This window comes from Gossypium arboreum, chromosome 9, assembly GCF_025698485.1.
Source record: "Gossypium arboreum isolate Shixiya-1 chromosome 9, ASM2569848v2, whole genome shotgun sequence".
In the NCBI taxonomy this organism is placed as follows: Eukaryota; Viridiplantae; Streptophyta; class Magnoliopsida; order Malvales; family Malvaceae; genus Gossypium; species Gossypium arboreum.
In genome coordinates, this window is record NC_069078.1 from 74,044,471 (window position 1) to 74,058,162 (window position 13,692).

Below are 13,692 nucleotides of genomic sequence, written 5' to 3' on the forward strand. Positions count from 1 at the left end.
AAAGCTCATATTGGGCCTCGATGGTCCATTTAAGGGACGTTATAAATAAATCTTAAGAAATAAATAGTAATTGTTATGAATTATTTGAAAATGTTCTGAAAGTTCTGATAATACTCTGTAACTCTTGTTCGGCAACGGATACGGGTTAGGGGTGTTACACCCATCAAATGAGAACTTCATTCCAAACCATCTAAAAGGCCACTAAAGCATTCATTTTTAACTTTCTTGCTTGTTTCTTTTGTCCTTTGATTCTTTTTTGCAAGGGCAAGTTCAAGCAAGAAAACTAGGGGAAAATAAAAAATTGAGATTAAGATAATTGAAAATGAGGATGATAGGCTCATCTCATTTTCAAAACTATGTTTTGAAATTTGTAAGAAAATCTTTGAGCTCTCCACATTATGTGGCAGTGAGATTCTCTTTATTATTTTCTCACCAAAAGGTAAGCCTTATTCATTTGCTCATCATTCTATTGAATCTTTCACTAAACGCTTTCTAAACCCAAACCAACCTCTTCATGAAACCATCGACGCTCCTGTTGAGGCTTACTATAAGGTAAGAATCAAGTTGCTAGTCCAAGATTACAATGAGGTCCACGACCAACTAGATGCATCGAAAGAAAAACAAAAGGCGTTTTCTTTAGTCCAACAATCATGTGAAAGCAAATCTCATCATTGGTGGAAAACTCCCATTGATCAGCTTAACCTGAGGGAGCTCCATGAACGAGACAAACATTTCGCAGAGTTCATCAACTTGATCTCTGTCACAAGGGACAAAAAGATTGCATCCATTTCCTCAATGCATGCTGCAATGGATGAAGATGTCCCTTTTGTCGTTCCTCCTAGATATGGCCTTAGTTTGCAGTAGCTTTTTACCTCAAAGTCCACAATGTCAAATGTTGTTTTTATTGTTTTATTTTTTATGTTAGTTAGGCTTGTCGATCTTGGGAGTCCTCAAGGCATACATGAACATGATCATTTAGCCAACTAACATGCAGTCTATGATATCTATGCGGATGAAACAATATAAATGAAATTGAAAAGTTTGAAATGTGATGAAATGGATTTGATATCCAAATTGAAAAGTCATTGAATGGATTGATTTGTAAGTGTGATAATACTCTAAAACGACATATTTTATGTGCTAATTACATGTTTATTTTGAGTATGTTCCTACTAATTTGGGCTATTTATGGTTTTTTGTCTTGTAGGGACTAAATTGAAAGCAAAAGGAAATTTGTGGGCAAAAAGCGTGAAATTAAAGATGAATTGGGCCAACATGCGAAGTAGGAGAGAAGTGGTGCCGAAAATGCAAAGTATGGAAGACTTTTGGGGCAAAAATACAAAAGAAGAGATTTTATAGCACAAGACTCTATTTTAATTCTAATTATATTAGGATAATTATTAAGGATTATTATTTAGATTTAATTTTAGGATTTGTTTTCATTTATCTTTTATTATCTTTATTTATTTGTATTTATCTTTTAGAATTTAATTAGGAATAGACTGGGTTTCTTAATACTATAAATAGGGGATGAAGTGACACAAATTTTGTCCATCTTTAAATTTAGTATTTTTGTTTTTTCCATATTTCCTTTCAATAAAAATTCCCTTTCCATTATTTTTGTTTTTTCCCAAAAATCATGAGCAACTAAATCTAATCTAGCCGAAGGTTGTCAAAATTTCCCAAAAAGGTTCATGAGGCTTAGAATCCACGCTTAGTGTAATGATCCAAAATTCACGGGCACCAGTGAGTTATAGGGCCTCCGTCTTAGTGAAATAAGTTCGAAAATAATTATTAAAAATATTTATGAGCCTAGTGGTGTGTCTAATTAGGATTTAATTAGGTGAAATTATCTTAATTTAGAATAATTAGCAAAAAGAACTAAATTGAAAAAGGGGTAAAAGTTTAATTCTAAAGTAATAGAAAATAAAAAGGATCAAAATGAATTAAGCCATTTACATAAATTGAGGCGGCAAATGGAAGAAAGATCAAGATTTTTCTTGAATGTATGTATTATATATATTAAAATTATTATTATGGTTTTATAATTATTATGATTATTTAATGAATATTATATTTTAAATAAATTAAATAGTTGATAAATATATGGTAGTAAAATATACATGTGTAAAAAAATTATATTGGTACATTTGTAATTTAAATACTAAATTACTTATAATTTAAGTAAAAAGATATTTGTTAATTAAATAATTAATTTATTAATTTATGAAATTTTGTTTGACAAACAAATTGAATAATGACAATTGTAATAAAAATATTGGTACATTTGTAATCAATAGATACATGTACACTTGTAATAAAATAATTAAGTTACTTAATATTAAAGTAAAAGATATTTGTTAATTAAATTATTAAATTATTAAATAATTGTGTGAAAAAATAAATAAATAAAAAAATAAAATAAATTGTGACAAATGTATGGTATTGATGGTGTACACTTGTGTGTATATAATTAAATGCTTAATAAATATTTAAAATAAATATATTATAATATATGTTAATTAAAAATAAAGTAAATAAAAGAATAAAAGAATGAAATAAAAAGAAACAAAAAGAATAAGAAACAGAGAGCATTCGAAAAACAGGGGAAGAAAAGGGGAAAATTGGAGTTTGGAGCTTCAAACTTGTTTGGTAAGTTAAATTTAGTCCTTTTCTCTTAAATTTGACGTTTTAGAAGTCTTAAAACAAGGTTTTGATGAAATTAATTTGATAGTTTGAAAGTTTAAAAGCTTTTAAACAAAGTTCATGTTGAAGAAAAAGAAGAATTAGGGATTTAATTGAATGAATTTTAAGTTAGAAATTGAAAAAGGGATTAAATTGTAAAAGAAGCTATAAGTTTTGTGTTTGCGAAAATTAAATTGAAATAAAATTTAAATTGGGGTTTTATAATGAACATTAGATTGTTAGGGTGAACATGGAAGGAAATTGAGTAGAAATGAAGTATAAATTAAGTTAAACAAATAAAAGAGTTAATTAGGATTAAATGAGAATTAGGAATAAATTGAATAAAAATTCAATTAATTATTAAATTAATGCTGTAATTAATAATGTAAATTGTTATTATTATTTTTTGTAGCTAACAAGGAAAACGAGGCATCGTCATCCAAAGGAAAAGAAAAGATCGTTGAGGAGTAAACTCGTGTTTCAGGTTTGTATTACTATAACTCAAACTATTTATTAAATGTATATTGAATTTATAGTTATGGAATAATTAAGATAAAGTAAGTATTATATTTAAATTTAAGTATAAGTATGTGTGAAAATTAATTTGTATATGAATTAAGATAATAGATTTTTGAATTGATTGAATATTGAAAATTTTTGTGTAAATGAAATTGAAATTAGAAAAAGTAAAATAATACCCTATTAACTTGTCGGATTAGATCTGATACAAATGGCATACCATTGGATTTGTGATGTGATGAGGAGATTGTAGTTCGGCCGAGAAGATGTTTCTGTTATTATATACTTCGGTTTATCCGAAGAGGCACTTAATGCCTTACTGGTGTGTTATGGAGGATTTATAATATTCTAAGTATGTTTGGGTTGGACATTCTGGTGTGTTTGGGTGGAATCCGCGTATCTATCAGAGTCCGAGCCTTGTTAATAGGGTAAATAATTGAAATGAAATTTTGAAAATAAGATTATTTGTTTTGGCACTATTGAAAAGTATGAGAAAGAATGTATGAACTAAAATATGAATTGAGTTGGTATGAGAAAAATGAATTATGAATTTAAGATTTATGAAGTAAAATAATTATATATAAATTAGTTTAAATAATTATAAAATTTATGGTTGATGTTTGTAATTTATTAATGTTAAATAGTCTTGATTTATAGTAATACCATTGAGTATGAAATACTCAATGCACTGTTGTTTCGGTCTTGTGAGTTATTAGAGTTTCGGACCCGGTCTAGCATCCAAAACAAACCCGACTCCAACAAAAAGATTTTGGTGATGTATTTATTCCTTTGGTTAAGTGGCATGTACTAGGTAGTTACATATAAATTATATGTATACATTAAGTTAAAAAAATCATGTTAATGATATAAATATTAGTTATATGAATGTGAAACATTGGTGTTGGTTGTTTTGGTTTGAATTTACAGGGGGTTTTAGGTAAAAATAAGCAGAAATGCTGCCGAAATTTTTATAAAAAAAAATTTTCGGAACACTCGAACAAGTCCCGTTTTACTTTTAATACGTGTTTGAACTTTGAGAGTCCAATATAGGGACTTAATTATTATATTATACTATGAAAGTTATATTAATTGTAAATTATTCGTAAGTTGTCTGATATGTCCGGTAATGCCTCATAACCTCGTTCCGGTGACGGTTTAGGGTTAGGGGGTGTTACAGTTGTTGGTTGTGACAGCCCAAAATTGACCCTAGTCGGGAAGTGGTTTCGGGACCGCTAAACCGAGTCACCGAAATGTTTGAACGTAATATTTATTGTCTAGAATATGTAATTATGAATGTGTGAAAATTTCAAGCTTCGATTTAGTCGATTGCATGTGAATTCAGTTAGTAGGACTTGTGTGACACTTTTGAAATGTGATAGGCTAATCTATAAGGATCTAATAGTGCATGTAATCAAAAGGAGGACTTGCATGTCAAATTTCCCCTAATTAGTAGTGGTAGGCCATGCTATGAGTGGAAACATGTCACAAACATGTTATGTTAGTGAGGTATGTTAGGAAAAATAAAATAAAGAGTATGGGTAATAAAAAATGGAAAAAAAAAAGAAAGAATGTGTGTGAGTGTTCCCCCCCCCCCATTGCCGTGAGTTGAAGAAAAGAGAAAAAAATTGTTCATCCTTTTCATTTCTTTTGGCCGAAAATTCTAAGGAAGAAGGAAGGAGTTCTTGCTTCATGTTTGGTTTGGAAGAGGATTAGGAAGAGGTTTGGCCATACTTGTATCTAGATTAAGGTATGTTTGAGGTTGTGCCATGAGATTCATGCATGTTTTAGTTGCTAGCTTGAGTTCTAATTAGCCCATGGTTCAAATCTTTGCTATGTCATGGGGATGATATTCGCCAAGGTGGATTTTGTGTTAATGCCATTGCATGCTAAATATGAAGCTTGATAATGATACATGTGATGGTGGATTGATGACTCTTGGATTTTCTTTTTAGCATTTTTGAGTGAGACATTAAGTTCTTTGTTTAACCATGACCAAAATTGAAATGGTATGGTGTTGTGATGTATTCGGCCATGGTATATCCATAAGTATGATTTATGCTTATTGCATGGTAGGTAAGATTTGTGTTTTGGATTTATGTTCATGTTTAGTTATAAACAACTTTGAGATTCGGCTCTTGCACATATATATATATGTTTGCACATGACGTATTGGTATGACATATACAATATCTCAAGGTATATACTTACATATGATGGTGTTTCGGTTATGGAGTACATGATGGATGCATATTGAGTTATAATATGTAATGCATTAGTTAGTAAAAGGTATGCCATTTGTGTGTGGTATTGAGTATATAATTGGCCTCAACATAGACATGCATAATCGCCACATGAATGAGTACATAGGTTGATGTGTTGTTCGCCATAGGTAAGCATATTGAAGGCTTTATCTTGACTTAGAAAATTCGGCTAAGGAGAGTATTAACTAATGTGTTGAGTTTGATTCATGATTCCGTACATATGTGACTTTAATGTCTAATGAATATATGTGGGCTAAGTACCTTGGGTTCCTCTTTTCGATGCTCAAATGATTAAATCAATTTATTTGTTAAATTAAGCTCAAGAGCAAAGGGGAACTAAATCCGATAAAGGGAAGGAAAAAGTGGTCGAATAGCCATCGAAATCGTTCGACAACATCCGAGGTAAGTTTTCGAGTAATGGAACTTAAATTATGATTCGGTTAGATTATGTCTTAAGTAAATCAAAATCATGCTCTTGTATGTGGCTATTGAGCCGAAATTGTAAATGTGATAAGTGTCTTGTGTTTGAGCTTTGGTAATGAAAATGAAATATGAATGTGTCATGATTTATTGATATATATGCATGGTTACTCGAATGATATCCTGCTAAGTCCCGAAGGCTTTTATGCTAGCGACTACATCCGGACTAAGATCCAAGGCATTTGTGCTAGCGACTATATCCGGCTAAGTCCGAAGGCATTTATGCTAGTGACCATATCCGGGCTAAGACCCGAAGGCCTTGTGCGAGTGGTTATATCCGGCTAAACCCCGAAGATGCTTGATTTGGGAATGAGCGATCTTGCTGTAAAAATTTAAATTAATACGCTCGTAAAATCCCAGTGATGAGGTATGTTTCGTGTGTGCTTGAATTAGTTGATCCTCACAAATCAGTATTATTTCGATCGATAAATGAGCTACCGCCTTTGGCTAAGTTGATCTTTTGTGTATGAACATAAGGGTTGGTAATGTGATGTAAGTATGATATTGAGAATTTGTGCATATGAAATTATCCGTTTAGCTATATGAATGCTATTGTAACACCCCAAACCCGGCCCAGACGTTATGGCCAAATTTGACGTGCCACATCGGAGTTAAAAATCGAGTTTCGTTTTAGAGTTTTTAAAAGCCATATGTTTTCTTTGAGTTAACAAAATGTATGGAAGCTAAGCACCTGTAGGTATCCGAGGCGGAGGAGGTGAGCCATGAAGGCTGCTTAAGTACCAAGCTCTTTAATTGGATCCAATCCTAGACATGCCCACAACCATAGCCACACGTTGTCATTTCGAGTTTAAATTCGTTTAAGTGGACGTCTTTGATTAACCGATGAATCGTGGTGTTGAGATAATTTGAAAACAAGTATCATTTTGAAAACACGTCCTAAGTCTAGCCCATTTGAATAATAATTAACCAATTTTAAAGTTATTAAAATTAAAATAATCCGAAAAGAAATAAAAGAAAAGTTAAAATTGGCCTTATTACAACCCAAAATAAATAATAGTTAAAGGAAATTAAACGAAACCAACACTTTATTTAAAGCCCAAGGCGATCACCGTGGCCACTCTGAATCCCTCCTACCAAGTCCCCACATCAAGGCTCACTTGCAAGGTTAAGGAAAGGGGTGAGTTTGGAAACTCGATGTGCAACAAGCCCTTTCAGAGCCCAAAACAATAACGACTGTTGGGTTTAAGCCCAAATCCAATCTCAATCATGCATTTGGTCAGTAGCCCTTTTCATATTTCATATTTCATAATACTTGGTCAAGCCTTTTCATATTTCATATTATTGGGCGAAGCCTTTTCATATTTCATATTCTTGGTCAAGCCTTTTATCAGAAAGCAGTATGGCCCTTAGGCCCATTTCAATGTCACATATAATTTCAATGAAAGAATGCAACCCATTTGGGAGACTACTCAACCCACCATCCGCTACTCTCCACCGTACCAACCAACACACCATGTGGGATTAACTCGACCCACCCCGCCAAACTCTCCTTGGCAAAGATAGTCGCTTTATCATATAACTTGGAGGCCTAGCCTCTTTTAATAAGCAGGGCATAAGCCCTTTCAATAATCAGGGCATAAGCCCTTTTATAAGCTCGGGCATAAGCCCTTTTGATAAGCAGGGCATAAGCCCTTTTGATAATCGGGGCATAAGCCCTTTTTCACTTCCTCCATCCATATAAAAACCCAACCCAATGCATTTATGATTACCTCATGTGCATATCATACATATCATGTGCATATCATACATTTCATATGCATATCATACATACCATATTTATCAAAATCCCATGTATTAAAATCATACATAAACCCTAGGGGTATAATGGTCATTTTACCTAGGGCAAAGCGGTCATTTTCATATTATAAGGGTAATCTCGTAATTTTACCAAAATTAGGGTTTCCATGTTCATTAACGATTACTAACAATCCATGGGTGCAAACAGTGATTTCGGCCCATTTTAGCGAAATCGAGTTATTGGGCCTAAAACCCTAATGGGCCCTACTTAGCCAATTTCATGCGTCTAGGCCCACTTAGCCTATATTCCATAACGGTTTTAACGGTCTTATCATGCAATTTAACAGATTTCGTTTTCTACCAATTTTACCCAAATGGGCTGAAAGCCCAATGGGCCCCACTTGACCCCGAGGCCTAACTTACCAAGAACGCCAAAAATCACATTCTTACCGTTTCCATCATTCTCGATCATCGTCTCATCGATTCTAACTAACTAGTGAGCGTCATTGCTCACAAGTCCTCGAAATGCCGAATTTGGCATTTTATCGCTTTAAGCTATGAAAGGGTTCGTTACACACGATTTGCGATATTCCTTGACGAGATCTCCTATGCGATTTCTCCTATAATCAATTGTTAAATAGATCAGCTCGCAATAATTGAACCAAATCAAGAACTTTCCAATATTAACACTTACACATTCGCCACCATCCATAATGGCCTTAAGCACCTTACCTTTGTCGCGATTGATGACTAGGCCTAGCTACTCTCCGTGATCCAAGCTACTCCAAATCGACACTACACCTTGCTACTCCTTCAATAAATAAACCAAAATATTAAAAGAAGACCCCATAGAGTCTATGCCCATATTCGCCATCTCCCTAAACTTGGAGTTTGACTTTTGACCAAAGCTACACTAGGAATTGTTTAGAGTTTGAACACTTACCACGTCTTTCTCCTCTTGAATCCGGATGCCTAAAAGGTAAGGGAATCGAACGCCAACTATTGAGAAGGAAGAAAAGGTTGCTGGTCACAAAGAATCGGCACCCCTATCTTCATCGATTCACTTTTTATGACTTGGCAAAAATAGAGATAAGGAAAACAATGGTGAATGAAAGGAAATAGTGGGCTGATTTGAAAGAAAGAAAAAGGAAGAAAATTGAGTAGAAGGGAGGTAGATTCGGCTGGAAAAGAAAGAGAGAAAAGCTACACACCAAAGAACAAAATCGGCACAACTAATACCCTAATGCCAAATTACTAACCTAATACCCCTCCTGAAAATCCCTCTCCAAACTCCCTTATTCACCAACTCTATCTCCATATCACATCCCTAAAATCTCTCCCTTATCCCTCCTTAATTTATGCATTTGACTTGATCCAACTCTCCTCTTACAGAATCCACTTAAGTTCCAACACTTACCCTTCCCGCACACAAAATAAATACTCTTATTTGCCAACACAGGAATCGAACCTGTGTCTTCCTCTATGCCCACACGCCACCTTTTAGGAGCTTAGTGGCATCACCCTTGCCACTCTACCAAAGCTCTTTTGTGATACACTTTACCCACAACTTAATATAAGGGCACCTAGCTAGAACCCCTAACTCCTAAGTCTAAAATTTAAAAATTCTCTGGTTTTGGCCAACTCATGGGCCTTCCATAAGCCCATTTACATACCCAAATTATGAATTCCATCATCACATACCAAATTTTAGAAATTTACTTAAAATATCAAGAATCATGAAAACCCGAAAATCGGGATGTTACAACTCTACCCTCCTTAAAGAAATTTCACTCGAAATTTACGGTCCAAACAGTTGAGGGTATCACGACGATTGCCTCTTGGTCTCCCGTGTAGCTTCTTCCTTGCCATGGTTCCTCCAAAGTACCTTTACCAACGGATGACCTCTTTCTCAACACCTTGACATCACGATCAAGTATTTGCACAGTTCCTCTTCAAAGGTCAAATCCGATTGTACCTCAATTTTTGCAAGCGCACGATATGGGTTGGGTCGAGCGATATCGTCTTAGCATGGACACATGGAAGACATCGTGAATGCGATCCGATTCGAGGTAACTCTAGTGATAAGCCACCGCCCTATCCGCTAATGATTCGGTAGGCCCAATAAACCGTGGGCTCAACTTACCCTTCTTACCAAATCTCAAGATCTTCTTCCAAGGTGAAACTTTCAAAAGACCATGTCTCTTACCGCATATTCAATATCCTTACGCTTCAGATCGGCATAAGACTTTTGTCGATCCGCCGCCTCTTTTAACCTCTTCCTAATTACCTTAATCTTGTCTTCAGTATCTGCCACCAACTCTGGTCCAAGTATTTGCCTTTCCCCCAATTCTGCCCAACAAGTAGGCGAGCGACACCTTCGCCCATATAGTGCCTCATATGGAGCCATCTGAATACTTGCTTGATAACTGTTGTTATACGCGAACTCCGCTAAGGGCAAATGGTCCTCCCAGCTATCTTTAAACTCAATAGCACAACCCCTCAACATATCCTCTAAAATCTGAATAACCCTCTCTGACTGCCCATCCGACTGAGGGTGAAAAGCCGTACTGAAATCCAATCGCGTTCCCAATGCCTCATACAACTTCGCCAAAACCGAGATGTAAACCTTGGGTCTCGATGCGAAATTATCGATCTTGGCACACCATGCAACCGTACTATTTCCGCCACATACAATCGCCAACTTCAAGTGAGTAATCGGTTCGGACGGTATGAAATGAGCGATTTCGTGAGTCTATCCACAATCACCCAAACCGAATCCTTCTTAGAAGGTGTCAACGGCAACCCACTTACAAAGTCCATAGTTACCCTTTCCCACTTCCAAAGTGGTATCTTTACCTATTGTAACAATCCCGAAGGTAGTTGATGCTCGGCCTTCACTTGTTGACATGTCAAACATCTCCCAACAAATTCGGTCACTTCTCGCTTAAGCCTAGGCCACCAATATTGCTCTCGCAAGTCTCGATACAACTTACTCCCTCCTAGATGCATAGCACAAGGTCCATTATGTGCCTCTTTCAAAATCATCAATCTCAAATCGGAGTTCTTGACATACAAATTCTCCTCGAAAACAAAGGACTCCTCACTATTTAACCCAAAGTCGATTCTCCCTTCTCAACTTGTCAAACCGAAGCGACCAACGACTCGTCCTCCAACTGTTGCTTCTTAACTGTTTCTACCCAAGTCGGTCTCACCAGTAACTCGCCAACAAACTCCGTCGTCATACAAACTTAGGCGAGCAAACATCGCCTTTAATTACGCCACGACTCTTCGACTTAGCGCGATCACCATGACATTCGCCTTACAGGTGGTACTCAATCGAGCAGTCATAGTCCTTTAACAACTCTATCTACCTTCACGCCTAAGATTCACTCCTTTTGAGTCGATAAGTACTTAAGACTCTTGTGATCCGTATAGATGATGCATTTCTCTCCATACGGTAATGCTTCCATATCTTAAGTGCAAAGATTACACGCCAATTCCAAGTCATGCGTAGGGTAGTTCACCTCATGTGGCTTAAGGCGTCGTGAAGCATAAGCGACCACTTTACCCTCTTGCATCAACACGCACCCAAACCTACATGTGACGATCATCAGACACCGTGAAATCCTTACCGGACTGGTGAATCAAAGCTGGCGCTTAGTCAAAACCTTCTTCAACTTCTCAAAAGCCTCTTCTCGCTTATCTGTCCAAACAAAAGGTGCTCCCTTCCTTATAAGTTTAGATTAACGGTCCGCCATCACGAAAATCCTTCCACGAATCTCCGATAATAACACGCCAACCCCGAAAACTTGAATTTCATTATCGACTTGGTGGCTTCCATTCCAAAATGGCTTCAATCTTTCGAGGTCCACCTTGATCCCTTCAGCAGACACAACATGCCCCAAGAAGGTAACTTCCTTCACCAAAACTCGCACTTACTAAACTTTGCATAAAGTTGCTTCTCCCTTAACACTTGCGATTACTACGAAGATGCTCATCATGCTTCTCTTACATTTCGAATACACCAAGATATCATCAATAAAATGACTACAAACCGATCCAAGTATGGCTAGAATACCGATTCATCAAATCCATGAATTTGCCGGTGCATTAGTCAACCCAAATGGCATTACCGAAACTCGTAATGACCGTATCGAGTCCTGAACGCCGCCTTATAAATATCCCCTCTTTGACTCTTAATTGATGATATCCAATCAAGGTCGATCTTAGAAAACACCGAGGCTCCTTTTAATTGGTCAAACAGATCATCGATTCTCAGAAGCGGATACTTGTTCTTGATAGTCACTTATTCAACCGCCGATAGTCAATACACATTCGCATAGTCCCATCTTTCTTCTTTCTGAACAAAGACCGGACACCCACGGAGAAACACTTGGTCTTATAAACCCTCTATCCAATGACTCTTGAATCGAAGCTTTCAATTCTACCAACTCCTTTGGTGCCATCCGATAAGGCGAATGGACACGAGGAGTATTCCGTGTAGTAAGTCGATTCCAAACTCGACTTCTCTGTTTGGGGGTAATCCGGAAGTTCATCCGGAATACATCCGAAATTCTTTAATAGTCCTAACCGAATCCACCGTTATCTCCTCAAGTCTCGTTTGACTTACAAAGGCCAAGTCGCCTCACAACCTTTCCGGATCAACTTCTCGGCTCTTAACGCAAAACAACATTGGATAAATAATCCTTCGTTCCCTATGACCATTATCTCCTCATCTTCGACGTTCTTAGTACCATCCTCTTTGCAAAGACAATCCAACGTCGCCTTGTGCTTAGTTAACCAATCCATTCCCGAATAAGATCAAAATCTCGAAATGGCGGCTCCATCAAATCTCCTTCAAGATTTTATCCCGTGTCACTAATCTGATCGCCCTAAAAATTTTATCTACCTTAACCGAATGTCCCAATGGACTTATTATCGATACCCCACTCACGGTCTTCTCGGGAAGCATATCCAAAGCCCGGATACATCACAAGCAACATACGAGTGGGTGGAACCCACATCAATCAAAGCGATGTAAGGCATGCTATGAATGAAGAACGTGCAGTTATAACATCGAGCGTCACCCTCCTCACGACGTCGTGCGGCATAAACCAACGCCGGTTGTCGAGCTTGAGATGTCCGGCACCTCGCCAGTGCCCCACGTCCTCGTCCATTACCATTGCCACCTCTACTTTGTCCACGACCCTCGTGGTGGTGGTCCTCCTCGCCGTGGTTGGACATCCCTTTGCTCGCCGCTAGCTCTGGCGGTCCTCCGAGGACACTCTCTCGAACTTATGCTCCTTTGACCCACATCGAAAACATGCTCCAGTTCGTTTCCAACACTCCCCATATGCACCCTAGCACAGTCCCGCAAGCTGCGGTCTATAAGTATTTACTAGAACCGCTCGAACCGGTTCCTCCATCCTTGTTCTTTTAACACTTGATTCGTGGCACTCGAGGGTCGAAATCCTCTTGAATGGGTCGATCCTTCTCACGATTCTATCGCTCACTCGGCTTCACCTCCTCGGCTATCTTAGCCTTTTCTACCAATGCAAGAAACCACGCTCCCTCCGTGGAGCTATCAATATCCTAAGCTCATCGCGGAGACCATCCTCGAAGCGGACATCGTGCTCATATTCGGTTGCCACTATACCACTAGCATATCGACCAAACCTCAAAATTACGCCTCATATACTGCTACAATCTTATCACCTTGAGTCGATTCAAGAATTCCTTTCGACGAGCATCCACATAGCTTGCTCCAACATACCTCCTTTAAAGGCGTTTTGAACAATTCCGTGTTACTTGCTCAATTGGGGTACTCTCCTTTACGGTGATCCACCATCGGTATGCCTCGTCACGTAGCAAATGACACGCTCCTTTCACTTTTGCTCCATTGAAGCGATCTAGGTAAATCCATGATCCGTTCTGTTGCCTCCACCAATATTACGCCACATTCGGGCCACTCGGATACACCCCTAAATAC